The sequence below is a fragment of the Microcaecilia unicolor genome, chromosome 3 (assembly GCF_901765095.1).
Source record: "Microcaecilia unicolor chromosome 3, aMicUni1.1, whole genome shotgun sequence".
Lineage (NCBI taxonomy): Eukaryota > Metazoa > Chordata > Amphibia > Gymnophiona > Siphonopidae > Microcaecilia > Microcaecilia unicolor.
The window spans coordinates 73066721-73093672 of record NC_044033.1 but is presented as its reverse complement, the minus strand read 5'-3'; the positions used below and the strand labels follow the sequence as shown (position 1 = coordinate 73093672).

General features: G+C 40.4%; 1 pseudogene; it reads left to right on the top strand.

Moving 5' to 3' along the window:
* The first annotated feature begins 4403 nt into the window (after nucleotides 1-4403).
* Nucleotides 4404-16410, top strand: LOC115465517 (annotated as a pseudogene).
* The last annotated feature ends 10542 nt before the right edge of the window (nucleotides 16411-26952 follow it).

The window sequence follows — 26952 nt, the reverse complement described above, 5'->3', positions numbered from 1 at the left end:
CTTCATTGGAACCAGTGATAGTACTCTACTCCTGAAGAAAATAGTGGAATGTGCAAATTCTTTTGCTGAGTATTCCCTATTGGGAGGTTTGAGGTTCCTAGTTGATTTATTTAAAATGATTATTGTTATGTAACCTTGGAAGTTACAAGGTGAGACACCCAGAAAACCTACATTTCAAACTGTTTAGGTATTTAGAATTTGACTTGAGATAGTTTGAAACTCCCAGGTTTAAATCTAGAGTGTTTTCTAATATATTTATTTGTAGCATTTGTATCCCACATTTTCCCACCTATTTGCAGGCTCAATGTGGCTTACAATTGTTCCATAATGGTGATCACCAAATTCCGGAAAAAGAGAAATACATAATTAAAATATGGAGGTGACAGAGTGGAATTAGGTAGTCAAATAAATAAAGTTCATTATCGTAATAAATAATAAAATATAATTGGATAAAACTTCAATCGTAATAGATTAGACTTGAACAATCAGGAATAAAGAGTTACGTTTTGTGTAGTTCTGGTGTAAATTTTGTTATTGGTATTTAGGATTGATCTTTGTTGTATGCCTTATTGAATAAGTTAGTTTTCAGTAATTTTCGAAAATTATGTCGTGTGTTGTTTTTATTGATTTTGGTAATTCATTCCATATTTGCGTGCTTATATAAGAGGAACTGGATGCAAATGTTGATTTATATTTTAGTCCTTTGCAGTTGGGGTAGTGGAGATTCAGGAATGTACATGATAATTTAGTAGAATTCCTGGTTAGTAAGTCTATAAGGCCTGACATATATCCCGGAGCTTCACCGTGTATGATCTTATGAACCAGAGTGCAGACCTTGAACGCAATGTGTTCTCTCAGTGGAAGCCAACATTCTGCCTAAATACTATTTTGTAAATATGCATATATGGTACATAGCATAAGTTACATGTGTGGCTCCAACATTTTTATGCAATCACTTATGTCAGTTCTATAGCTGACATAAATTCTCATTCCTACATCATGGTTTGTATTTTTGCTATTACCCAGGAGTTTCCCAGGGCTCTATCCTCAGACTGCCTCTCTTAAATATTTTTCTTTCTCCACCTGCCTTGCTGGCTCAGTCTCTTGACCTTTTTCCCCCCATATTTATGCTGATGATATTCATACTGTTGCCCCTCTTGATTCCCTTTCCTCTCAGTCTCTGTCAGTGATTTCCTCTAAGATGGACACCATTGCAGACTGGCTAGCTGAAAACCACATGAAACTTAATCCTACCAAATCAGAAGCAATTGTCTTCTTTTCAGGTTCCCCCATACCCCTTTCCTCTCTGTCTCATAGTCATGCTATTGAAGTTTCTCTCAAATAGTCTGCAAAGGTATTTGGGGTCCATCTGGACAGTTCTCTTTTCGCAAACAAATTTCAACCATTGTTCAACAAAATATGTCCATTCAATGCTTGACACTTCCTCCCTTAGAATCCTGCTTCTAGCCCTTTTCATTTCAAAATTAGACTACTGTAATTCTTTACATCATGGTTTACCATTTACTCAGATCCGGAGACTTCAACATGTTCACAGCACTGACATTAAATGACTCTGTCAAAAAGAGACATGATCATGTAACGCCCTTGTTTATTTTGGAACACTGGCTCCCAGTCTCCTTTAGGATCCCCTTTAAATATCTCACCGTTGTTTACCAAACAATGCAATCTGGACTCTCATTATTTCTAGCAAATTTTCTCATATCTTATGCACCACAGCTTACATTATGTGTTTTTCTCATAGGCAATTGCTCACAGTTCCTTCCTTTTGTCATATATGGCTTGATTCCCTTCTTAATGCTTACTTTAACATCATTGCACTCTCTTTTTAGAATGTTCTTCCCCTTTTTATCAAGATTGAACCCACTTATAGATGATTTAAAAGTAACCTCAAACCTTACCTGTTTGCTCAAGCCTTTCAGCAAAAATGATTCCTTTTCTTGGCCCTGCCTGTAACTTGCCTTTGCAGTACATCCCCTTTTATGTCTCTCTCTCTCTCTCTCTCTCTCTCTCTCTCTCTCTCTCTCTCTCTCTCTCTCTCTCTCTCTCTCTCTCTCTCTCTCTTGTTCCTAACCTGCAAAGACATTGTATATTTTTTTACCTCTTACTATTATTTTTTTTACCTTGTGTTCTCCCTCTTATTCATCCTTATTCCTGTTTGTTTTTTGTCTTGCTGTTTTTATACTTGTTACCCCTTATTTTTTATGACATAGTAAACCACTTAGACGTTTTAGTATGCACTTGAACTTACAGAATGGGTTCTTATATATAGCTGTACTGATACTGAACTGCCCTCAAAATGCAAAGCCAGGAGTAGGAAGGTGGAAATATGTTTCTGAATGGCTACTCAGATTTTGTGGTTGTCGTTTCTTTTTTTGTTTGTCTTAGACAGTTCTGGAAGTATTGTGGCTTTAAGTTTCCAGGCTGATGACAGGCGAGAGATCGGCAAGGCCCTGAATGGCTGCTACTACTGGACTGAAGGAGAAGAAATCTAGGGATGCTGCCCCATTTCCTACTGTTATGGAAGTGAGGTTAAAAGCAGAAGAAATACAGGTGCTGATGAACTGCCCTCAGATAACCCATGAGAAAACCATGACATGTTAATCCAATGGAACAAAGCAAGGAGAGGTGATCTGCCAGCTACAGGATACAGTAGAGGGAGTATTTAATAGTTCTTTGATGAAACTAGGGAAGGTAAATCAAGAAGGCAGGTGAATGTGCAAAGAATTCATGGGAATAGAAGTGTATCCAAAGGACATATTGGCATAAGACAAGCTCAGATGTCGTGAAAGTTCGAGAGCCCCGTGGAGGCATGACGCCCAAAGGTGCCTGAAGTTTAGCACAGTCACACTAGGAGTGTATCTAGAAGTTTGCTGGGAAAGAAACACACTCAGCAGGTGCCTGGAGCATGAAGGATGCCAAAAAATGCATGTGGGGAACAGGGGTCTTAGGGGTGGCAGCATGCCCAGAGGACATTTGGTGCAACAATATAGAGAGAGGTTGGGAGAAATGATCATGCCCAGGGAATAGGTTTAGTGGCAAAGAAAGTAAAGGATTTGTGAGAGCAGAAAGTGTCACTCTGTGCCTGGAATTGGATGTGCAGTCACACATCCCTTTGATTATGATATAGCTGGCATAGTTACTAGAGCAGAAGATAGAAGGGATTTGAGATTTTTTTTGCAGCTAGCCATCCATCCACCTATTAATTGCTTGTGTATTGACTATCAGTTTGCCTATAGTGTACTAAATGCACCAGATGTAACCTTATTCACAAATGTCTCACAACCTCATCACCATGTTTCTCACGTGACACCACACCCCTATATTGTACAGGAAAGGTGACTCCCCCCTCCTAATCCGGATAAACCTCCACTTTCAAACAACCATCATCTCTCTCCATCCACAAAAAACGAATTCAGAAAGTAATGAAGGCAGAGGGACAGGGTAAGGATTCCAACGTCATACTTTAGATTTTTTTTTTTTTTGGTTCGTCATTACTATTTGAGTTGGGAAAAAAATATCAACATGTCCTAAAGTTATTTGCTGTAACTATTCCTGCAAGATCACTACTACTGTGGTTTAAGATATTCCAGTGCTACCCCATAGTTTCGGCATCTGCATTACCCAGCAGGTCATGCTTAAATTTCTTGTATAAAAAGCATGAGTCTTTCAAACTTAATAATACACATTTAAAGTTCTGTATGCCTTCATTTTATTACTTTATTCTCCGCTCCTACGTTTTACATCTCTGTGTCGCTTTCTGAAATTGCGTCTGAGGGAATGACACTGCGAGCTTCATTATCTGTTCGGAGAATGATCATAAACGTATTTTGCAAGAGAGAAAATCAAGAATGAAGTCAGTATACTTAGAAAAAAAAAAAGTGCCAAGGGTGTTTTCTGAAAACAGCTAATAAAAGTTGACCCTGAACTGAATATTTATATAAGGAATTTGATCATTTATTTTTAATCTCCTAATTTTGATAGTCGTTTTGACACACACACACACACACACACACACACACACACACACACAAAAATGTTTTTCAATCCTCACATCTCCCGCCACTACCGATTTGCCTGTTTTAGGCAGAAGTGCAGGTGACAGAGAAGAACATGCATTTCAGTAAATCAAAACACCTAAAAAGCTAAATCGTGGTAGTTCAAAATAAAAGATTTTGGACGATACTGAGCCCATCCTTATCTTATCACCCTTGGTTTTCATTTTTCTTCCAGCACAAGTGTGCGTACATTTTCATTTTCATAAAACTTTCAAATTTCGCGTTACTTTCCTCCTTTTTCCCCCCCCGAATAATTATCGTGGGTCCAAAGGAATTTTTTTTTAAATGTAGAATCGTGAACATAGAACGACTACCGAGCACTTTACACACACAAGACAGCATTCCTCTATCCAAAACTATTGTGATGTACGAAGGATCAGAACCGTTTTCCAAATCAATGTAAATACAATTTGTTCAGGTTGGCTGTTTAAGGTTTTAATGTTGTTCGACCCTATAGCAGGCACTGTATCATTATCAAGTTATTTAAAAGGCTAGCGAATGGGTCAAAAAGTAAGCTGCACTCCACGCTGCCTTTGCTCTGATAAAGGGAACCAATAAGAGTTTTCGTGTTCTGTAATCAATGCAGTTCTTAGAAATGTTACGGCTTCATTAAAAGTACCTTGCCTTGACCCTAATGAAGAGGGAGACGTATAATATAATCGTTCAAACTCCTCAGTCTGATGCTCTTTTTTTCCCCCGATGTACTGAGATGTGTGGAAGCCGCTACCCGACCGTTCTGCATGAGGTAAGGAATAAGGTACAGTGAGCATTTATTTTACTTGGATTTGCTGCTTATTAAAGTTGGGGAGAGGTGTCATGGAGTGCGGGAACTCACTTAACATATGTTTAAGTTTGCAGTAGCCAAAAATACCTAGAAATGGTGAATGTACAAGCAGTCCCGTCTCCCTGGTTGGACTACGGGAGAGGTTTTTTTTTCTTTTTCTTTCCATGTGGGGCTGCTTGTTTCTATAGTTAAGATGTTTTTTTTTTTATAATTAAAAAAAATTTTTTTTTAATCAGAGATGGTCACCTCTTCCTGGCAAATCACAGCAATGAGTGTCTGGAACAGGCCCAGATTAATCCCATGCTGAGTTTTCTTTTTCTGTCAGTCTGCAAAAACACAGATCTGTTATGTAAAAATGAGCTTCTCGCTATCACAGGTCACAGTGAGTATGCGCTCAAACTTTCCAGAGTTGAATACGTTTGATATAAAAGAAACTCTCTTTATGAATGGATATTTCTCATATCATACTGGCTAGATTTACTCTTGCATCATCTGTGAGTGCTTGCTTTTACAAAATCGTTTTATTGCACGCTTGAAATTCCTAACATCAGTATTGAACTTTTTGCAGCTGCTGCTTTTGCCAGGTATACTCAGCGATGCAACTGCTGGAAAAGCCATAATGATTCTTTACTAGAAAGAAGACAGCAAACAAATAAATCTGTAAATAAGAGTGGGAAAAAAACCCGTCACTCTCTTTTTCTAAGTAGAATGAGCAGCCAAAGGCTTCTTCCCTGCAGTGTGGAGGGCTGGGGGGTCTCTCCTTCTCCTCCTCCTGTCTCTTTAATTTCCCTCTTCTAGGTCTATTTTTTTTCCCCTGTTCCACTCCAAGTTTGCAGCTCGTGGTGCCCCCTCGCCTCCGGATTGGTGTTCGGCCGCCTTGCGTCACGCCGACTGTGACGTGAAGTCTTCCTGCTTCCTTCAGCTGTGTCTTAAAGTAAATCTTGTGGTGGCGCGGAGCCTCAGCTGAGCTCAGCCTGCAGTGACCAGACAATTGCAGGCGGCAGAGGAGAGCGGCGCAAAAGAGCTCGCGCGCTGCCTTGCTTTCCCTTTCTGCCTGCCTTTAACTCGCGCGCGCGGGGCTGCCAGCCAGCCAGCCAGCCCTCTCTTGTCATATTAGAATATTCAACAGCAGCCAGCCGGGGCTCGCCGCATCTCCTGTCTTCCCCCGGCGAAAAAAAGGATCAGTTTCATCGCCTTAGCTGAGTAAGTATCCACTCCCCCGCTGCCCCCCCCCCCCCCCCCCACTTGCACATGCATGGCTTTCTCTGTTGTTGATGCTCTTCATATTATTATAGAGCTCACTAGTAAAAAAAAATGTCTCCCCCCACAGTAAATATGTCTAATACAGTTGAATGAATGAATTGCAATAATATGAACGATGTATCCAGGGAAGCAGTGTGGAAATCGGCAATAGTTCGAAAGAGTAAGTGCATCTCGGGCAAAATCCTGCTTGTTTTCTTGCTGGGACTTGGGATTCTGTCGCTTTTTTCTTTTCCCCTTTTTATTTGCAAACTGCCTGCTTTTTTTAGGGGGGGGGGGGTGGATGGATAAAGCCAGTATTCTTGTGTATTGTTCTTGCTCGGAGCTGTTCCTCCCTCCAACCCTCCTAGTAAACTCCTGCTCTCGTCCTGTGCGTTTCTTTGTCTTATCATTACAAAGCCTTTCCTTTTTGTCTGTTCAGTTTGCCTGTAATTTGCATGCCTACTTCCTCAGATTTTATAACCGAACGAACTGGAGATGTGTTATGAGTTTCATTTCGGTCCTAGTGAGAGCTAAAATTGGAAAGGTAAAAAAAAAAAAAATCTATTTGAAGGGGTCGCTGGAGAGAACCATTTGGATGGGTTAAGTGGAGGTCAGATATAGCTAAGTTTGGGGGGGAATAGGTGGCTGCTGCTGCGGGAAATTGAAGTGCTGCTTTTCTCTGTACTTTTGAAAAGGAGATTTTTGGGGAAGTTCAGTTGTTCGAGCGCCTTAGAAAAAAGTAGTTGCGGTTATTTGGGACCGGCCATCCAATGTTTTAAGGGAATGGGGTTGAAATGCAAAAAGAATAGGCAGAGGGGTCGCGTTCAAGATTAGCCAAGGTTTGGAGTCTTCTTAAGTCTTTTGCAAGGAGACAGCGTGAAGGATGACTGCCCTGGTTCCCGTTGATGCTGCCTGTCACGGAGCCCGATTTATTATCCGAGGTACGTGGGTTCAAGAACACAAACACACACACAAAAAAGCAAGGGGGTGGGGATTTTCCACTTTGGGGAAAGGATCTGCCAGTTCTAGGAGAGCACCCATGAAACTCAAATGAGATTTAATACAAAACTTGCAGTAGCCTTTTTTCCCCCCTTGGACTCCTTAGCTCTTCGTTGCCAGCAGTCATCCGGTACCTGACTGCCTGAGAATGGTTCTCTCTCTCTCTCGGGGAGGTGGGGGGGGGGGGGGGGATTCAACACTTCCTGGCAGCGAGTTTCTTTCCCCTCCGTATCTCCTATTGTAAGGAAGATATCGGGAGCGCTGGTGCCCAGTGCGCATGGGCGACGCCAGACAGGTGCGTTGTGTCAAGAGAGACAGGTGCAAGTTTCCCTCTGCAGCTCCTTATTATGGACTTTTGTTAGGAGGTTTATGGATTTATAGCGCCTTGTTAGATAAGGGGACCGGCTTCCAGCCCTGCCCGTCTTGGGATCTTTAAATGCTGAGCCTATAGATGCACTGGGGAAACTGCCTCTGAAAGTCATCGGTCTTCCTGATCTAGGGCTGGTTTTCGTGCCTTCCAGTTCTGCCCAGCCTGTACCCTCTGCCGTGCCAAGGTTGGCATCTGCGCTGCTCCGGATCTCTCTACTCAGCGTTTGTCTTGATGGGTAATATCTAGTTGAAGTTCTGCCTCCAGCTGCAGGTGGTTTTTTATCTGGGATGTACATAACTGATGCCTAAGGCTTCCGACTTTTAAAAGTTACATCTTGAACTAGGGTAACCGTCTGAATTATTACCAGGGCTCTCATTTAAACTCCTAAAGCAGAAGTTTGAACGGGGGGGGGGGGGGGGGTGCTAGACCTGTATTAAATAGCTTTCTGGTTAATTGCGTTCTCAAGTCACTGGTGAACTCCTCCAGTTTCTTTAGTAAAAAGTTAAAATATTACAGTAAGTTTAATGCCAGTTGTCAAAACGTTTTACACCAACTTACTAGTGTCATGAAATAACGAGTTAAAAGCAATTTGAAGCTGAAAGTAGTTTGGAGACAGTGTTTCAACCTTTTCCTATATTTTAAACAAAATCAGTGGTGACACTTTAAAATTGTTAGCAAGGTCCAATGACCCTTTATAAAATTACTTTTAAAGGTATGATGAGAGTTGTTTTTTTAATTATGGGAAGACAGTATATTACCATTTGTTGTATTCACTTTTCTTGCAAGAAGTTAGGAAATCAGATAAACAGCTGGAAAGGTGTTTCCAGCTGTTTATCTGATTTCCTAACTTCTCTAGAAAGTTTTTTTTAAAAGGGGGAAGGGGTGACTTTTTCCCCCATGACCCTATTACAAGATTTAAATCTGATCTATAGCAGCCACTTGGGGTGGAAGCTGCACAAATACTTTTCCCTAGAACCACCTGAAGAGCCACAAATGTATCCCCCCCCCCTTTTTTTGTCCTTAAAAGTAATGTGGTTGTCATGTGAGATATAAAGAAGTAACAGATTCATGAAACAAGTTGTAGGTGATACTTGTACATCTGAATTTCATCCATGAGAAAGCTATCTTTTCCTACATAATTTGATTTTTATGGGGAAAAACAAGATATCTTGAAATCTGTTTTCACCTCTGCTCATGTCAATTTTGCAGTTCTTTTTACGTTCAGTTTTCGTTTTCCCCCCCGAATTGACTTTGCAATAGAACATAGGCTGTGTAAAGGCTGTAAACAGGGCTCTATGCAGATTAATTACATCTCCACAGTTCCTCAGGTAAGCAGGCTTTTTTATATGTAAAACACACGTGTGCAGGTGACTCCCAGAAGCCTAGCAAACATCCAAACAGGTGGCTGACCTGCTGCTAAATTTAGAATCGCCACACTCTGTGTGTTTTACTCTGTGTATTTGAGAATTTTAAATTGGAAATAATTTCAGAGAGACCCTGGCTTCCATGATATGAGTACTGCACTTCTTACAGTGTAAAGTGCCATGTCAGGTTATACACACTAGAAGGTTTCCTCTCTGTTGCAGAGAGGTGTGGTAGCCGTGTTAGTCCACCTTTAAAGGTAATCAATAGAAATAAAACAAAATAAAACATGGAAAAGAAAATAAGATGATACCTTTTTTATTGAATATAATACATTTCTTGATTAGCTTTCGAAGGTTGCCCTTCTTTGTCAGGTTGGAAATAAGCAGTACTTTCATATACGTGGGCCGTTTACAGTGATGACCATTACAGCATTAAAGGCCCGTAATAACATTGGTTTGTAGAACTGAACATACTTATTGTTCAAAGACGCAGCTGTAGGACAGACGGCAGGGCTTTTAAAAGGGGTGAGCTCTTTGTAGAGGTTTAATTGGGGACACACATGTTTTATAGCAGCATCTTTGATTCCAAGACATTTCAGGGTGTTTGGCATGCATTATAGACTAATTCCTGAGACAGTTTGCAAGGGGGGAAACAATGGCTTCTTACCAATCTCTCTTTTTTTCCCCCTGATACTTACCAGCTGCATGAACCCTTAACCTAAAGTGCTACCAACACATACATCTAAGAATTAATTTCTCCAGAAACTCTGCTAGATTGTGGAGAACCCTAGTTAATATATTTGTAAGAGGTTGCTTTTAACTTGAAAGAGCTGATTCTGATAGCTTGAAAAACAAATGCAACAGTGTGTGTGTTTGAAAAAAGATAGTACGTTGTAATTCAGTGGTGCCGTAAAAGTTGTCTGGAGTTGGTGGTTTGAGTTTGGTAAACGTGTATTCTTCTTTAGTTCAGGGCGCATGATTCTTGAACCTCCTTTCGTGGTTTAAAAGAAAGGTACAGCTCTAAATTTCAAGTGGCATAATTCCTGTTATTTCCAGGTGGGTGGTGGGCATGCTGGCAAATGGCTTGGGGGGGGGGGGGGTCAAGCATGAAGCATATATACTACTTTTTCTTCAGATCTATTAAGCCAGTTTGGATTTTGATTTGATTGCTTTTATCTTCACGGACTCTATTGCAAAGTCTGAAGTTTGACTTTGATTTTGAAGTTCTGAGTATTGCTGGATTAAAGAAAGGACTTTATAATAATTTTAACCCGTAGCTTTATGTATTATAGGCTGCAGCCCTAGCAGTAACTGGAAATTTGCTCAAGACAAAGAAGCATAGCTATGTTTCTTCGAAATCCTATATTTCTATGGCATATTTTTTCCAGTAAAATTAGTTTTCAGTCATTTATCATTATATTTCTAAATGTGTTCTATTTAGGCATTTTATCGCCAGGAGAGAGTGCAAGTCACCTTCAGCTATTAAAACCTTTTGCTTTAAAGTTGTTATAAATCTATATATTATTAAATATATTAATTTTACTAATCATTTATATTTGCAATTTGATAAAGCATAATTGCAGTTAAAATGTGTTCTTCCTGTATGTTGTGTTAAAACAATATACAGGCACACATACACAAAAATATATATGTATGTGTTGTTTCAATACAGCATACAAGAATACTTCATTTTCATTCAATTCTGCTTTCAGTTTTGTCTGTGCACCTATCCATAAGAAAACACAGGTAAAATGTAGATTGAATGTAAAGAAAACAGGATATTAGATTTCTAGAATGAAGAAATGATGGAAAGAACACATTATATAGTACAAAAGACATAAAGAAGCAGATTCTATATATGGCGACTAGATTTCTGTGCAGAATACGCTCTTAACTTAATTGGTGTAACAAGCCAATCATCATTTTTAACAGCACTTAACAAGCAATAATGAGCACTGATTGGCAATCATCACAATTTATGCACGGAAATTGTTGTGTATTCTATAAAGAAGAGTGCCTAAATTGTAAAGCGCGCAGTTCAAACTAATCACGCATAGTTTAAAAGGTGCATGTTTATAGGCGTGTTTATGGGCGTTCCAAATGTTCGGCGCTTATTTACAGAATACAGGTCAGTGTGACTAAATCTACACACATGGATTTACACCAGGTTTTTATTGGCGTAAATGGGTGCGTGTAGATTTAGGCGCTGTGATATTGACTAAGTGTATTCTATAAGCCATGCCTAAATCTTATAGAATGCGCTTATTTCTGTGCGGACTTTTTAGGCGCCATATTTAGAATCTGGCCCAAAACGTGTATTTGTGTATTTTTATTATAAAATTAAACAGTTATAGCTTTAAAAAAAAACACAACGCAGGTCCTGTTTTGGTGTTAAGTGTGCTACAGCATTACTACACACTTAGTAAATTTAGAGCAACAGGACATGACTTTATATAAATGTGGTTTGCACACCATGGTGAGCTAAGTGAATAAGGTTTACATAGGTGAAAAAGTTAATGGTGAAGAATGGAAGCCCTTCATTTCCCTGTGCAAGAGAAACTTCACAACTTAATTATAGGCTCTCCAGTGCTGTGCATTTATCTTACACAAAACATGCATATACGCACTGCTGGTGAACAGGATTTTGAGTACCACTGTATTCCGTTCTCTAAGCACTGATACACGTGGGAAAACTTTGAAACAGATCAAGCAGTCACATCACAAAGCTAAAAAGAAACCCATCGCTCAGTTTTGGAAGTAACAAAACAATGAACATTGAAGTAGAAATGTACAACATTTGACAGTGGATTTTGACTTGAATCAGCTGCCTTCCCAGGCAATTTATAATGGGTACGCTTTTCACATATTCACAAAGAACAATCGTGGAACCCAGTAGGTAAAATTTTAATATTACCTGTGAGCTTTATAATAAAAAGGAATGGATGGTACTGTTATTTCTAGGGAAAAGATTTATATTCCCTAGCCCCACCAATTTGTACAAATTGCCCTTGTTCCTTTTCAAATTTCTATTCCAAACTGAGCCTGATGGATCTGACTGATAATATAAAGCATGGAGCCCTGGACATTAAGGAAATGCACCTGAATTAATTTGCTTCGTGACTACATTGGTTTGTATAACTACCCTAATTAGTTTGCTGCAAACTTCCTCTTTTTTTATTAACAGTATTAAAATTTGAGTTTCTCTGAATTCAGGCAGAATTATTATTTATATCTTGTTTTCTGTTCTATCGAGCAGACAACTAGAAAGGTAAAGAAGTATCACATGTTATTCTAATTGGCCTTTAACACAAACTTTGCATTTTCAAGATGCATTTTCAAAGTGGGCAAAGACAAGTAAGTCCTTGTTTAGATTTTCTTTTTAAAAATATTTGCTGCTGTAATCTAGGCATGGTGTAGCTGCTTGATTATATGAAATTAGGACAAAATTATATCCATTTGCATGAATAATCATTCTTTAAAATTTGCCACAGATGCTGTCCTAGGGAGCACGTAGATGGTTTGTACAGGTGAACTGAAAGAGATGGGAGCCCTTCCAGAAAGTCCGCATGCAGCCTTTGGCAGGGTACCCTGTTATTGTAAAGATGTGCTCTGTTAAGCAAACGTAAAGTTTAATATTGCATAAACGCGGCATGAAAAAAATTTAATTTCATTTAGCACAGCGTTGAGTGTGAGGAGAAGGAAAAAAATGCTGAACATGTTCTGGGCTGCGTGAGGCTAGCATCACTAGTTAATAAGTTACAGATTATGATGGGAACCTTTATGGCGAAAGCAAGGGAAGTGTGTTATCTATCTGTGCATGTTCCTGAGAAACACTCAGAGTCCATATAAAGGTGAGATGTCTTCCTTTCTCACACATTTAGACTAGTTTTATTTTCTTTCTCGCTTCCATTCTATGCAGGGTCCTTTTTTTTTTCTTTTCAATTGCTTTGTGTGATGTAGGAAATATGGGTCCAGGTTTAACCCAACTAATTAAAACAAAGCACAAACAGTGCCGTTGGGCAGTTTGGTTATTATTTTGGAAATGGTGAGAAAGGTCTCTTTAGTTTTGGGATGATCGGTCCAATTCCTCCACAAGATATTCAGAGCTGTCAAGATTTTGAAGAGGGCGGAGACAGAATGAATGTATATTTGAGAATTCGTTGCATAAATAATGTCGAAATGTTAGTAAGTTTTTGCCATGGGCTTTAGACTATGGTTGTTTTGCAAGTCAGTTATTCATTATCTTTGGAAATTCTTCATTATTAGTACATAGTTCCTGGAATCAGCACGTACAAGTCTCACTTAACGTCCCGCACTCCCTTTGAGACCCATTCCCAAACATTTTTAAATGAACCCCGTGATGCTGTGGACAGTTCACGTAGCAGTGTAAGACAGGCTTATTGTCATTTATCAAAGTCACAGAAATAAAGGTGAACAAACAAAAAAAATACCCGTTTATTGAACTTGCTTTTAGGAGGTGACAACCCCTTCCTCAGATCCATGTTGTGTGTGGGCCTGAGGAAAGTGCATTAATTTTCAAAAGCTAGTCAAGAATGTATTAAGTTAGTCTGGTGTAAAGGTTCACTCTTTTAAAATATTTATTAACCGTTATTTCTGGGCATTGAAGTGTATTAATGTGAGAACCACACCACTTTTTCCAACGAGAGTTCACTGAGTACTCACCATCACTGATCTAAATTATAATCTACCTACAAACTACAAATTCATTGTATTTTTTTACACCCTAAGACGAAGCCTGAAATAAACCAAAGTAGTTCTGTTGACCTTTCAAATCCATATCGATGTTTATGTTGGTCTTAAGAACACAATTACATTTTATTTACACTAAGGTTGAAACTTCCTAATCCAAATTTCGTGCAGCTTCTTGCTTTAATAATAAATCTTAAATGAGGACTTTGTGTTCATTTTCTTTTGTAATGTCTCTTGGTGCCCTAAATTTAATCAATCAGTTGTCAGGGGCTGTGTTTTTATAATCTACTATTTCTTTTATGGATAAAACCTTGCCATCACAGACATTTGGACAAGAGAATCATATTACTGGTGCTTAAGCAGTTTTTGCTTTTTTTTGTTGTGTTTTTTTTTTTTAATTTATTTTTTTATTTTAATAAATCTTAATCCATCTTAAACTAGTGGTGCAGAAATATTTTAAAATGTTTCATTTCAGGCAGAGTGCATAATGAATTGGAATAATTGTAATGTGCCATAAATCCCAGAGCCTATGCATTTTGCATTTTATTCAGGATTGAGGTCAGGAAATTTGGAGAAATTTAAAGAAAATGATTCATCAGTCCTTTTTGTTCTGTTGGCCAGGCTCCCAGGATTCTCAAGCCGTGCCCAGCTGACAAGCTTTTGAAGATGGCACAATAACAGTCCAGTGATGCCTGACCATGACAGCACAGCCCTCTTAAGCAGGCAAACCAAGAGAAGGCGAGTTGACATTGGAGTGAAAAGGACTGTAGGGACAGCATCTGCATTTTTCGCTAAAGCAAGACCAGTGTTTTTCAGTGCCATGAATCCCCAAGCTTCTGAGCAGGATGTTGAGTATTCAGTGCTGCAGCATGCAGATGGAGAAAAGTCAAACGTGCTGCGTAAGCTGCTGAAGAGGGCTAACTCCTATGAAGATGCCATGATGCCTTTTCCAGGAGCAACCATCATTTCCCAGCTGTTGAAAAATAACATGAACAAAAATGGTGGCACGGAGCCCAGTTTCCAAGCCAGCGGGCTCTCTAGTGCAGGCTCTGAAATACATCAGGAGGATATATGCAGCAACTCTTCAAGAGATAGCCCCCAAGAGTGTCTTTCTCCTTTTGGCAGGCCTACGATCAGCCAGTTTGATATGGATCGGTTATGTGATGAGCACCTGAGAGCTAAACGAGCCCGGGTTGAGAATATCATTCGGGGGATGAGCCATTCCCCGAGCGTGGCATTAAGGGGCAATGAAAATGAAAGAGAGGGAGCACCGCAGTCCGTAAGTCCCCGAGACAGCTATAGAGAGAACAAGCGCAAGCAGAAGCTGCCCCAGCAGCAACAACAGAGCTTTCAGCAGCTGGTTACAGCCAGAAAAGAACAGAAGCGAGAGGAGCGCAGACAGCTGAAACAGCAGCTGGAGGACATGCAGAAACAGCTGCGCCAGCTGCAGGAAAAGTTCTACCAAATCTATGACAGCACTGATTCTGAATTTGATGAAGATGGTAACCTGTCTGAAGACAGCCTGCAGTCAGGAAGCATGGATGCTAAGGCACATGATTCTGGTGGCAGGTCAGACAGTGAAATGTTTGACTTAGACCCTGGCCAATTCATTGATCGGGCGCGAGCTCTGATCAGGCAGCATGAGGCAGGAGCTGAGAATAAACCTAAAGGAGAAATTCCAAGAGAGAGAGAAATAGGGCAGAATTCTTTTCATCCCGAAGGCAAACATTTGGCTGAGACACTAAAGCAGGAACTGAATACTGCCGTGGCACAAGTAGTGGACACAGTAGTTAAAGTTTTTTCATCCAAACCATCCCGCCAGCTTCCTCAGGTCTTCCCACCTCTTCATGTCCCTCAAGCAAGGTTTGCCGTGAATGGGGAAAACCACAACTTCCACACCACCAACCAGCGCCTGCAGTGCTTTGGTGATGTCATCATTCCACACCCTCTAGACACTTTTGGCAACATCCAGCTGCCAAATTCAACAGACCAAACTGAAGCTCTGCCCCTGGTAGTTCGCAAAAACTCATCAGATCAGTCTGCCTCTGCTCCACCACCTGGCAATCACCATCATGCCCCTCTCCATCAGTCTCCTCTCTCCGCCACTGCTGGTTTCACTTCAGCATCGTTCCGCCACCCTTTTCCTCTTCCCCTCATGGCGTACCCATTTCAGAATCCCTTGAGCGCTTCTTCTGCCTCTTACTTAGGGAAAGACAGGTCTTCCCCGGAATCCTTAGACTTAACTAGGGAGACCACAAGTCTGAGAACCAAGATGTCATCACATCATATGAGCCACCATCCCTGCTCCCCAGCACATCCTCCCAGCACAGCTGAAGGACTTTCCCTATCACTCATAAAATCTGAGTGTGGGGACCTGCAAGATATGTCTGAAATTTCACCTTATTCGGGAAGTGCAATATCCTTTTAACAGCAATTTAAGAAAAAAAAATGAAACCATTGTCACATTGCACGTTCATCTTTTTCTATTATTTTTTTTTGGGGGGGGGAGGGGAAGGGGGTTAGGTAATCAAATGTGTGCCCTAACAATGAAATCTTTACACACATTATTCAGTTCTTCGCACATACATTGCTGGCAAGTATCATATAAATATATATGGTCAATATTCAAACTGCGGTCAAGGTTATTTGGGTTTTTTTTTAATGCTGGCAAAACATTTAAATATCCCCTGTATATTTGACACTGATAACCAGATAAGGAGCAGTGGTAAACATATGTGGACAGCAGTTACCACCGCTGGTTTTAACATTATTACTGGAGTAATTCTGTGAAGTGGGAGCTAATATTCACGTAATGATTATGTGCATAAATGAGTAGAATACTAGTATATAGGTGTATAAATGCCAATAAACAGTATTCTATAAATATACACAGTCCTCTGGATTCTATATATGGTGCCCAGATTTGGGTGTGTTGCTGAGATGTGCACACAACTTAATTGGCTAATGAATGTTAACCATCAATCAGATGCTAGCAACCAATTATTGATGTTAATTGACACCAATTAGGATTTGTCTGTGCATCTGGCTATGCGCTATTCTATATCACTGGGTGCCTAAATCCCATAGAGTGCAACCCAAAAGGGGGTGTGGCCATGGAAAGTACATGGGTGGTTTCACAGGTGTTCCAGAAAGTTGCGCACAGTGTGATAGAATAATGGGTCTGCGCTCAAAACTTGGGCGTCAGGATTTACACCAGGTTTCAGCAGGTGTAAGTCTGGCACCCAGAGTTGGGCGCAGAAACCGCTGCTCTGCGCTATTCTATTAAGGACACACACACATCTTTTATAGAATAGCGCTTAGGGGGAGATTCTATATATGGTACCTAAAAAAAATCAGTGCTGAAATTAATGCCGACTAAGTGTATTCTAATCGGTGCCTAGATTTGGGTGCCGATTATAGAATACACTTAGTTCATATTTCAGCGCCTAAATCTACGCGCATCCATTTACACCAATGAAAACTTGGTGTGAACTCCTGCATGTAGAGTTAGGCACACTAGGCCATATTCTATCACTAGGTGCCTAAATTTCATAATGCCCATGAAACGCCCATATCCACACCAGTTTTGCCTGTCCGCGTTAGAAGTTCGGCACACATCGTTACAGAATACGCTTAGTGAGTTGTTCGCCTAAATTCTAATCAGTACTAATTAATGCTCATTATTCATGTTAAATGCTGTTATCAGTGCTCGTTAGCTTGTTACATTACATGCATTGTTATAGAATCCGCACCAATCTCTGTATAGAATCCGGGGGTTAGCAGCAAACGTTTCCAGCACCCGTTTTTAAGCACTATGTATAGAATTCCCCCCCACCCCACACCCACTTGTGCCTACCCAGATACATGCATATGTATCCAGATCAGATACATTAGTATTCTGTAAAGGAAAGTAGGCACCTACTTTTCTTAAGAATATTCTCTATTCAGGCACCCTTTAGACACCTATATCTATCTATCTATCTATCTATCTAGATCTATAGGTGAACAATTAAAGTACAATCCTCTATCCCCCAGATTCTATATAGCATGACTGAAATTGCGCACATAAATCTAGTTATATTCTGGATTTGCACATGTAATTTAATTACTTAACAAGCCATAATTGCCGCTTAACAAGCAATTATGGATACTAATTGTCATTAATTAGAATTTACGTACACAACTTACTAGGGTATTCTGTAAAGTGGTACATGTAAATTCTAATGCGTGCTGCCAAAAAGGGGGAATGGGCGTGACCATGAGTGATCTGAAAAGTACATGCATGGTTATAGAATACACCTAACCTGCGCCTAACTTAGGCACCGGTATTACACCAAGTTTTACTTGGCGTAAATGGACACGCCCAGAGTTAGGCAAAGGCATGGCCGCTAGGTGTATTCTATAAACCATCTAGGTGTATTCTATAAACTGAGCCTAAATCTAGGCACGGCCATTTTGCTATCCTAAATTAACCTGCTTAGGGGTCTTTTTACTAAGATGCGCTAACAGATTTATGGGCTGTATGGCACATAATGCATATTAATTCATTAGCATGAGCTAAGAGGCGTACCTTCAAAGCACTTAGACTTATGGAACTTTGTGAGTGTAAGTGCTTTGAAAATGAGCCCCTAAATCTGTTAGTGCACCTTAGTAAAATGTTTGTACAGATAGTGGCTGAATATTGCCAATTCCTCACAGAGTTTGTCAGAATGCCCACCTGTGCTCTGCCTTAGTACTCTCCAGATAATGCCAGGGCCATCTGTAAGCATGATCAGTGGCACTATCCAGATAGTGCCGCTGAAACTTGTTGAGAAAAGGCATAAGGACTTTTGAATATCAAACTGTATATTAGCAAAAATAAATAAAGGAATGACCTAAAATATGGATTCCTACAACTAGAGTAATTTAATGAAAATGTTGGATGATTAGGGGGTAATTTTATAAGTGATATGTGTGTATGGAGCAGCATTTTACACACTCAGGAAGGTGTTTTTTAAAAATTGCCCGTGGGCATATGCAGATAAAATTAAGAGATAGCCGCAGGATCAGTGCCCATATATGTTATTCAATACATACATTACTTATACACAATCCGTAGGGTTAGGTGTTTCCTGGAGTGGAGAGTGGGTGGAGTGATGGTGGTATCCATACCTGTGCATGTGTTTTTATAATATGTGACCGCTGAATGAAGAATTACAGAGATAGTCTATAAAAGTTTGGAGGAGCAACTTTCATTTTTGAAAATTTTGTGTACTATAGGGTCAGTAGAATGAGACTGTGCAATTTTCTTTCTTTGATGCGTTTCATGTTCTACATCCTAAAAGCTGCAGGTGCCTAAAATGGGGTTTGTGATTTCAGGGGTTAATTACTTTTTTATTGATAAACATTTCTCACTTTTTAAACACATAATTAGTCCATGCCTGAGATTGAAATTTGTTAGGATTATGCAGTTTGATATCCCTCTATCTTGCGCTATAAATAAGTCACATACCCCGCTTTTGGTACCTTTTCACTCAGTGGGTCACATATACGCCAATGCTTATCATCACATAGAGGCAAAAAAGTTACTCTTCCCTTGAAGCTGGTGTAATTCTATATGGGAGATTGAGGTAAGCTGTTTTATAAAAGTTCATAGGTGCTTCATTTGCCTTTATGGAATAAGTGTAGCATATGGGCCTATGTGCTTTCCTTGCCTCAGTACCTTGTTATCAAATTACCCTGTCGATGGTAGCTCAGTGACTTTCCAAATTTATTAGAATTTTCTATTCCGCCACACAGACATTCTAGGTGGTTTGCAATTTTGAGCTAATATATAAGGTGTGCATTTATACAAGACAGTTAGGGGGTGTTTTGCAAAGACATGCTAGTGTTTTTAGCATGTGCTAATAATTATCGTGCGCTAAACACTAGAGACACCCATAAGAGTATATGGACGTCTCTAACGTTCAGTGCACAGTTATTTTTAGCATGCGCTAAAAATGCTAGTGCACCTGTGTAAAAGGGGCACTTAGTGAGGGAAAGAAGGGGCAGAATTTTATTATTATAGAAAAGAAAAAGGGAAAAACGAACAGACCAAAGGTATGCACGCAAGTCATTTGAGGAAGTGCCCTGGAGATTACTTTTCTCTGTAAAGATTTGATTCATTTCTGATCTTAAACAGAAACTAGCACATTCTAACCAGCCTGGGTTCTGTTCGGTACCCTCTTTCATGCAACATGTTTGCCACACACAGCTCGCTCCTTAGTTATTCCCAAACCGACCAAAGCCAAAAAGCTGCATCCTTGCGTCTAGTACCTCTCTGCCCCAAAATTTGGTCCCTTTAGCTGTAGCATTTTGCAAGATGTAAGGGGGCGAAAACACACACAGTCACTGAAATTACAACACACCACCATCAGTACAATCTTCTGAGCTACTTTTGAGATAAAACTGAGACAAAAATGAGTACAGCAAAATCAGCACCAAGAAAGAAGGGAATAGAAATAGATTTCGCTTTAATATATTCCATAATAAAAGAATTAAGGAAAGCCAAGTTATTGAGTCACTGTGTGACTCATTTTTCTCATTTTAACACCACCACAGTGAAGTCTTAAGAAGTAGATTATTATTATTATTATCAGTTGTTGATTTTTTTTTTTAAAGGGGAAACGTATTTCCTTTAGCTCTGACATAGGTAAACAAAATGATACAGGTACTGACAGCTCTACTTCCCATCCAGTTTTCTTCCCCCACCCAGAGGTCTGTTCTGCAAGCCCTGCGCAGCTGCCTGCTATGCATGATTAACCTCTGTTCAGCCATACACAGAAAGCTTTTGTCCTTATATACACAAAGCAAATTATTTTGGAAAGCCAGAGAGCACAATTAAAGATAAAATTCAGCTGTTTTGAACTTAAGAGGACATTTGCCTTTACAGCTTTCTTTCTTAGCAGGGTGTGGGAGGGAGGTGGGAAGGGAAAACTGCAAACCTGTTGTAATTAGATGGATCTTAATTTCCCTGTGTGTAGCTCAGCATTCTCATAGCCCTGCCGACCCTTGGTAAAATTGGATCCTTTGCGAGTTGTGGCACCTTTGGTTGGGTCAGTGTAATCTTGGTCAAAAGTCGGGCTGCAGTTAGACGTGCCGAGGCCTAGGGTGGAAACTGAGGAGGAGCCCTCAAGCTATGTCTTTCAACTTTAGAGACATGGAGGTCCTGAGCAATTGCCCTGGTTGTCCCCAAACCCTTCCCCCTCACTGTGCTGTCCCTGGTTCAAGGATGATGATGTACCTGAAAATGTATAAAAAGTAGTAGTGGCTAGTGGCAGCATCTCTAGAACATGTATGTAGATGAGTGTGTATCTATCTGTCAATCTAAATAGATCTCTCTCTATAGATAGATAGGTAGATAGATAGTAACATAGTAACTTAGTAGATGACGGCAGAAAAAGACCTGCATGGTCCATCCAGTCTGCCCAAGACAAACTCATATGTGTATACCTTACCTTGAATTTGTACCTGTCCTTTTCAGGGCACAGACCATATAAGTCTGCCCAGCAGTATTTCCCGCCTCCCAACCACCAGTCCCGCCTCCCATCACCGGCTCTGGTACAGACCGTATAAGTCTGCCCTCCCCTATCCTCGCCTCCCAACCACCACCCCCTCTTCCCCCCAACTGCTCCGCCACCCAATTTCAGCTAAGCTTCTGAGGATCCATTCCTTCTGCACAGGATAGAGAGATAGATATTTGTAATATATATATATATAGATATAGATATATATTTGTGTATGTATGGATAGATAGATATCTGTTTGTATTTATATATATATATATATATATATATATATATATATATATATATATATATAATAAAATACTCAAACATCTATATGTATATATAAGGGATGGGGTGTTTGAAATGAATGCTATTCACTGGCAACAGTACGTACTGTTGTGAAAGAGTGTGCATTATGTACAAATAGTAAATGCTCTTTAAAAAAAGGTGTACACTGTCCTCCCAATTCTATATATGGCGCAGATCCAAGCTGTGCGCTCAACTAAATTGGCTAATGAGCCAATTAGTGCCAATAATTGGGTGCTAATCGGCACTGATTGGCACCAATTTGAATTTACTTGCACATTTTGCTACACGCTATTGTATAACAATGTGCACCTAAATCTCATCGCATGCAAACCCAAAGTGGGCGTGGCCATAAGAGTACATAAGTACATAAGTAATGCCACACTGGGAAAAGACCAAGGGTCCATCGAGCCCAGCATCCTATCCACGACAGCGGCCAATCCAGGCCAAGGGCACCTGGCAAGCTTCCCAAACGTACAAACATTCTATACATGTTATTCCTGGAATTGTGGATTTTTCCCCAAGTCCATTTAGTAGCGGTTTATGGACTTGTCCTTTAGGAAACCGTCTAACCCCTTTTTAAACTCTGCCAAGCTAACCGCCTTCACCACGTTCTCCGGCAACGAATTCCAGAGTTTAATTACGTGTTGGGTGAAGAGGTGCATGGGTGGCTCAGGGACATTCATAAATTTTGCACACACTGTTATAGAGTACAGGGGATGTGTGCCCAGATTGGTTTCAACAGGTGCAAGGCCTGGCACCCAAATTTAGGCACCAAAATCGGCACTGAATCCTATTCTGTAGTGGGTGCTCATCTTTTAGTGACCATTATAAAATGGCATTGCGTGCCAAAAAAATTGAAACAAACATTATATTGCTGCCTATCCCTAAGATATAGATAGACATACAGACGTTGAACAAAATTCTGTAAATCAGTGTTTCCCCAAGTCCAGTCCTGGAGTACCCATTGCCAGTCAGGTTTTCAGGATATCCACAATGAATATGCATGAAAGAGATTTGCATATAATGGAGGCAGTGTATGCAAATCAAGTTTTTTATTTTTCAGGCACGCATAATGGACACACGCCAAGTGGCATTTGGCATGTGTAGGTCATTACCGCCCGGTTACCGCATGAGCCTTTACCGCTAGGTCACTGGCTAGAAGTAAGGTCTCAGACCCAAAATGGACACGTGGTAATTTTGATTTTGCCGCACGTCCATTTTCGGCAAAAAAAGGCCTTTTTACAGGCGCGCTAAAATGGATCGGCGCGCGCTCAGAACCCACACCTACACTACCGCAAGCTATTTTTCAGTGTGCCTTTGTAAAAGGACCCCTTTAATACCTTCACTAATACTTTTTTACTTCAGTATTAATTTAATTTAGCAATATTGACTACACTATGAATCACGTTCTCTCACTTAGCAGTATAAAGTGAGTCTTTCCTGCAGCTCATGGAAGTTTTTTGGTGATAGGGCATGCAGCAGAATTCACAGAATCAGGGAAATGTAGCAGGGACCACGACTCACCATTCCAAATCTGAGTTCAAAGTGTTATAAGCAAGTACACAAATTATTTCCCTATCAAAGCAGATTTACAAACCAAGGCACGTGAAGGTGAAGTGACTCGCCTAAGGTCACAAGGGGAAGAAGTGAGGAACATGGGATTTGAACCCTGGTTTCCATTGTCTTCAAGCTGCTACTCCCCATTCTGCTCTAGTATCTGGAATTGGACCAAGAGCATAGGCTTATTTCATATATTTTTCCTTCTTGTATTCCTACCAACTTGTGCTGGGTTCGAACCAGTAACCTAGTAGTAAAGAGCTCTATAGCGGTTTGAGAAAGATGGACAGATCAGTGCAACTTGCTTTTAAACTTGGATAGTACAAGCCTATATATTTACAGACAAATAAGTCTCCTGGGGGGGGGGGGGGAGAGGGGAGATTGTTTTCTTTTATAGTCTGTATTTTCTTCAAAAAACTGAAAGCTGTTTTTTTCCCCACACGTGCATTTGACTGTACAGTTTATGGTTTATTTTCAGAAAGCAGTCAAAGGCATATATAAAATGATTTTTGTGGGAGGGGAGGAGCAGAGGAGTAGCCTAGTGGTTAGTGCAGTGGACTTTGATCCTGGGGAACTGAGTTCAATTTCCACTGCAGCTCCTTGTGACCCTGGGCAAGTCACCTAACCTTCCATTGCCCCTAGTACAAAATAAGTACCTGAATTATGTAAGCCACTTTGAATGTAGTTGCAAAAACCTCAGAAAGGCAGTATATCAAGTCCCATTTCCCTTTCCCCTTTTATTGCACCATGTAGAAATAGATTGTCAGACGAATAGTGACTCTTTAAAAAAAAAAAAACTGCTGTATTCTGCTATCTCAATAAAATATACTAGAACACTTATGAAAGAAGTATCTTTTACATGAGATCAGGGAGGCTTGTTCTAGAGATCAGAGCCTTAAATGGTGGTACAAGAGTCCTCGGGCTTGAGTTCAAGGTTCCTGTTTTGCCATGGAACCTCTGTGTGACACTAGGCAAATCAGTCACTTTATCACGCTATGGGCCCACTTAACCAATATTCAGGCAAATCAGTTCCTTTCTTCCTCTTCAGATTGTGTCTGTAGAACTTGGCAGTTTACAGGGTGAAGCCCCTCCCCCCCAAGTCCATCATCAGCATGGTGTGAGGCCAAGGCATCTGACAGTCTCCCAGGGGGCTGAGTATAGGTGGAAGGCATCAGCCCCTTCTTCCAGCAACCTATCCAGGGAGAAGGTTGTCTGCCCTCCTGTCTCCTAGCACAAGCATTTCTCCCTTACAGGGGGGCCACACAATGAAGCCTCTTTTTTTTTTTCCAGCTGTGCTAAGGCCTATTTATTCCACTGCAGAGCAGAGGTTGTGCCCCCTTCCCCATCTGGTGTGTACACCTAGGGTGGTAGATCTCCAGGCCTCACAAGGTGCATGTCGATGTGTCCCTCCCCTCCCTCTCACCACCTTCTCTCATGCTTCTGTGATGTGTCCCTCCCCCCCCCCCCCCCGCCTCGCCACCTTCTCTCTTATGCTAGAAGCACCAGTCTTCGTCTCACATGGTCAGTGGCAGCAGCTACTGGTTTATCCTGCCAGTAGCGTATGTTTGCTGACGCTGAGTGCTGACCACGTGCATTTGATAAAGCGGACTCTGGTCCTCAAAAGCTCATGCCTCAATACATTGATTAGCCTGTAATAGAGTTCTCAACCCAGTCCTCAGGACACACCCAGCCATTCAGGTCTTCAGGCTACCCATAATGAATATACATGAGATCAATTTGCATGCAATTGTATGTAGATCTATCTCATACATATTCACAGGGCTTTTTTTGAGGGGGTACTTGGGGGTACTGAGTACCGGCACCTTTTCCATTGTCTGCTAAAATTGACCCATGGTCCCCAAGTTTTAATGAAAGAGCTCAGGCTCTACACACCAATTCTGCCTTGTCATAGATTCTGTGACTGGTTGCAGGCCCCCTCCGTACCCATCTTCAAATCATTGCTCAAAGCCCACCTCTTCAATGTTGCCTTCGGCACCTAACCACTACACCTCTACTCAGGAAATCTAGACTACCCCAACTTGACATTTCGTCCTTCAGATTGTAAACTCCTTTGAACAGGGACCGTCCTTCTTTGTTAATTTGTACAGCGCTGCGTAACCCTAGTAGCGCTCTAGAAATGTTAAGTAGTAGTAGTAGGGGGCCAGGCTATTGTGAGGTGGGTCCCTCAGTGATCATCCCACCCCTGAAGGGTGGCCTGGCATTTGAGTTCTGGCACATTTTTTGCTAGAAAAAACACACTGCATATTCATTATGGGTATCTTGAAAACCTGACTGGCTAGGGGTGTCCCGATGACTGGTTGAGAGCCCCTGGTGTATAAGGTGCCACCTGCCACTGTCAATTTTGTTACACTAAACTAACATGGCAACCCTTACAAAGTTCTTATCAACACGTGCCTATGAGGCCCACCTGAAAGCAAGACATTTTTGTCTTGATCTGGTTTGGCTGGCTACAGTTTTTTTTAGTTTGTTTTTTAAATATTTATCCAAAGACTAACCTAATGGAGGACAAAACTAGTAACAACACAGAGCAAGCAGATCTGACTTAGCCTTTAGACAGTGTGATAAATCTACAGAAAGATTTTTTTCCCCCGTGTTATTTTAATCACTGCTGGAGGTTCCATTTGATACCTCTGGTTGTTTTTCTGCCATGAATTCACATATTGGTCATGAACATATTAGTTACTTTGCAAATGCATCTCTTTAATCAAATATTAAGTTTTATTCAAATAACTAAAGAAACAGACAGCTGATTGTTTTTCTGCGTGATCTTCCTTCTAATGCACCCTTTTTGCATCTCAAGAAAAATAGCCCTGTTCAAGCCAAAACCATTTGCATGTCCCAGGTTAAAGCACAACTGAAGCATTATGTCCAGTGAAGACATCTGCTTAGGTGAAGACATGAAAAACATTTGCATTAGGGCAGGCAAGCTTTAACCCTTTAAAGCCTGCAGGTTAATAGCCACCATCATGGTTTCTGATGCAGTCAGCCAATTTGATGTGCTGTACCAAACCCGAAAGCATCAGTGTAGCTTGTTTTATTTCATAATTAACAAACTATCAGGTAAAACAGATATGCTAAAGTTACCCCTTTTTTGGCTGAATAAATTTCAATTGCATAGATAAACTAAGAAGATCATTTGGAAGGCATGTGTGACTTTTACAGAAGTATATAGTGACATTTGCAGGTGTAAAGCCCCTAATTATGTAAACTGACTTTAGAACGTTATTATTATTGTAAATGTATGTACTTCTAATTTTACAAATACCTGGATACTTTAACAATAAGAAGTTGTCATTTACTCCTGCTCTGAGGCAAGTTGAAGTGCCAGTAAATGCTTGAGCTTCTTAAATGGCTTTTTTCCTGGATATCCAGTTTTGCAGAACCTTGAGTGATGCTGCTTTTTATATATATGTATATATATATATATATATATATATATATATATACATACGTGCTTCCTCCTAAATGCACAGGAAAGTGTGATCATTCCATCTTGGAGGTCTCATTTCCCACCTAGATACCCTGTGCAATATCAGGCTTTAAGGGAATAATTTTTTAACAGGGCACCTTAAAAATGTGGACAAGGCTTCTAGGTCATGCTTATTTTATAAAGGCTGTTGTTCTTCTGAATATCCAATAAATACCAATAAGTGCCATATTCAACTTCCCAATATATAATTACTACTTAACATTTCTAAAGCGCTACTAGGGTTACGCAGCGCTGTACAGTTTAACAAAGAAGGACAGTCCCTGCTCAAAGGAGCTTACAATCTAATCCCTAACAGGCAGATTATTTAATCTAGGAGGTCTCAGATCATATATAAGTACTTCCCTCACTAGATAAGTAAATACATATATCACACCTTCAGAAGTGTCACTCATGAGCTGTATTGCTTTCACCAAGATTAAACTCACCAAAATTGTCATAAGTTCGATTGAGAATGCTCTTCAATGCTTTTTGCTTTTTAAGGGGCCCTTTTACTAAACTACGTAA